At 33.8% G+C, this 3,437-nt stretch overlaps 1 pseudogene; it reads right to left on the bottom strand.

Moving 5' to 3' along the window:
* Positions 1–791: 791 nt before the first annotated feature.
* Positions 792–2,392, bottom strand: LOC131642130 (probable inactive shikimate kinase like 2, chloroplastic; annotated as a pseudogene).
* Between the last annotated feature and the right edge of the window lie 1,045 nt (positions 2,393–3,437).

The raw sequence follows: 3,437 nt of genomic DNA on the forward strand, positions 1-3,437 counted from the left end.
TATAGTGACTTGTCTATGCAACCGAATTATTTAGTTTGATTTGATTTAGTCACGTGGTTCGACCAGTGACCTAGTAGTTCGACCAATAAATCAGTGACCGAATATTCTCAATAATTTTATGATCCGTCCGATTTTTAAAACACTATTAAAAAATAACATTTATTAGAAAAAAGATCAAATTAAAACCTAGAATTAAATTAAATTAAATGACTTCAAAACTAATTAAAAGTGTATATATTTGTGTCTGTGTGTACCCTTAATAAAATGAGGGTAATTTACCCTGAAATGATGTGCACGAATAAAATTTTCACTACAAGAAAATTGACTTTTTGTGACACTCAAAAAGTGTCACTAAAAGTCAATAATCCGTAGGTAAAAATCTGGCAGACATTGAGTGACGCCAACCCCTAGCGTCAATTATAAGGGGGTGTGGTGCTACGGTATAATAAGTGTCACAATAGCTTCTAGCTACGGGCAAATATCTACCTACAGTCTTAATGAATGTCACTATATCATAGGTCAGTGTTACAAATATTTCTATTTTTACCAACAGTTTTTGTTGTAATAGGTGTCACTAGAACTCTGTTAAATAATATTTTTTATTTTACCAAAATATAATAAAATTATAAATTAATTTTTTTATAATTGAAGAATATAATATTAAAATTCAATTACTCAGTAAAATATTTTAAAATACATTTTCTATTATTTCAATTTAAATATGACAAATTAACTTAATATTAAAATTAAACTATTAAATCATTTTCAATTAAATTCAAATATTTCAACATAGGAACAAAATTTCATCACAACAAACAGATATCTAGAAATAACAAAATTTCATCGGTGATCTTCATGAGGCTCGAAAGCATTGATGGAGTCCACCCGGCAGAAGTAGTACGTTAACTACTCAGTGATTCAAGCTGGTGAAGTCCGCGAAAGTCTTACGAATGCGACCAAGATTTTCCTGAAACAGAGGCATGTGCAAGAACATAAACGAACTGGTACACACTAAATTAATTCGAAACAGAAATTGCTAATATGCATAAATTATGGACGGAAGTAACATATACGCGAGCAATCCTAATTCGAAACAACATTAATATATCTTTCACACATTAAAAGACCCAATTTCTTTCACACATGTGCTTTTTGTGTTTACTCTTCTAGATAGATTACAAGACAGATTTAGTTATCACAATTTGCCAATCAAGAAGTTAAGAATTCAATTTAGTATTTGGTGAAGGTGATTCAGTATGTAAGAAAGCATGAAAACACCTAATCCTGCAACATCAAATACTTAATTTTTTTACTAATGAGCTATTAATAATAGTCGGGTTTGCCAAGGTTGCAAGTAACACATCTTTATCAGTAGAAGTAACACAGAGAATGGCAACAAACTTGTAGTGTCAAAACTCAGCAGTTTCCATAAGACTAATTATGCATTTGCTTAAAAAAAAGGCAGAAATGGCGCATTGCTTTAGATTTTTTGTCTAGAGTTAAGGTAGGATCTAAAATTGAAGTCAAACATAATATCTTCTAAGACAATAATGGGGCACTCACACTATTCATCCTACAGTTCTATAATAGTATTACATATGCTAATGTCGATGAAAATACATACAATACAGAAATTCATTGTCTCCATTTATCAAGCGATGTCGTAGAACAGGGAGAAAGAGCAAGGCATATCAAACTAGCAATGACATTGGCACTTACATGAATCCACGGTTTGATTGGTATAAGACTCCAGCAACTCTTGTGTACTAAGTGGTGTGTATCTGAGAAGAGAAGAATATCATTATCAAACACTAGATATTTGTGAGCCATTAGTGAAAGTTACACATCAATCATATGCATGAGTATTTCTCCTCCTAGTTACAAGCATTTGAATATTGATAATCACAATCAGATGCTATCTTAAACGTACCCGAGACCAGTAGCAAGCTCTTCAGCGACTTTCTGGTTGTTTCAGTTGAATCGCCAACAAGATAAATTGAAGTTCCTTTCAAAAGCTGTGAGGATCCAGCAGCAAGTGATTCCCATGATTCCATATAATATCAGGCCAATTCAACTCCGGGTCTTGTTTCTTGAAATTCACAACAAGCTGATCACCATCTATATACCTGCCCAAATCAAAACCACTCAACCAAAAAGGAAAAAAAAACCAAAGTACAGCAAAAATCCATTTTTAGTGTAGTTTAATTAGCACAAACCATATTGTTTCAGATGGTTTAATCCTATCAAAAAGAGGATTAGTTTGTAACAATGTAATAGGCGATCTTGAGCGCAATACTCTGAATCTGATAACTAATGATGTATCGTCTGCATCAACCGATATGTCTTTTGTGCTTGTTATATCCATGCCTCCTAAATGTAATCTTAACTCCATCCAGGTTAGGCTTTACAAGCTTTCAATTTACAGTCTTTGTTTAAATTACTGTCAAATATAAACTGTGCATATATTAGTTTAGAACTACGTTTGAGTATAAACCTTAGGACAGTTAAACTATATATATATATATATTATAGGAATATGGCCTAGGATTGAGAATGTCTTCCCGGTGAAGGCTCTTTCCTAATTAGAGATCTGTAGTTCAAACCCCCAAGATGAATTATTCCCGGTGAAACATCTTGGCAAAAACCTTAGAATCCAAAAATAATAGGACACATCCACCCAAAGAGGAATTATTCCCGGTGAAACCTCTTACCCATTTGCTTAAAGCCAAAATAAGTTCAAAACTACATAGCTTTCTCTTGTGCTATAACAAGGACCCTCGATTAGCCTCCTCTTGGGCTTTGTACAAGGACCCACAGGCTTCTTAAAAGCATTTCCAGCTTCCTCTTGAGCTTGTATACAAGGACCCATCAGGTTTCTTATAAACATAGGAACAGGTCTTTAGTCACCTTTTAGCCTACCCTGGTGAGTTTCTTCCAATTTAAACCAGACTTAAAACAAGCTAAGTTTGTCTCAATTTCACATTGAGTACACTTTTTTGGAATGAGAGACATGGACAGTCTCTGTCACCCTTATCTTCATCAATCCTTCTTAGCAGAGTCTAGGATCTATGTTTTGGTCATCCTCAGCATGGAGTCAGCCTTCATCTTAGGCTTTAAACAAAGAGTCTCCACTAGATAATCTTTCTGCCATCATTTCAATAAAAATCCCTGGAAAGGGTTAGCCTCCAAAGTCAATTAAAATCAATCCATCATTTCAATAAAAACCCCTGGAAAGGGTTAGCCTCCAAAGTCAAATTAATAAAATGTCAAAAAAAATAAAGATTTCATTCTCTTAGGAGATAATTTCCCCAAAAGAGTCAAAATCCCTGGAAAGGGTCAGCCTCCAAAAAACATGATAAAATCAGTCTTTTAATAGACAAATTCACCAGTAGAGTCAAAATCCCTGGAAAGGGTTAGCTTCCAAAGAAAAACAGTCT

The sequence above is a fragment of the Vicia villosa genome, unplaced genomic scaffold, assembly GCF_029867415.1.
Source record: "Vicia villosa cultivar HV-30 ecotype Madison, WI unplaced genomic scaffold, Vvil1.0 ctg.004533F_1_1, whole genome shotgun sequence".
Taxonomy (NCBI): Eukaryota; Viridiplantae; Streptophyta; class Magnoliopsida; order Fabales; family Fabaceae; genus Vicia; species Vicia villosa.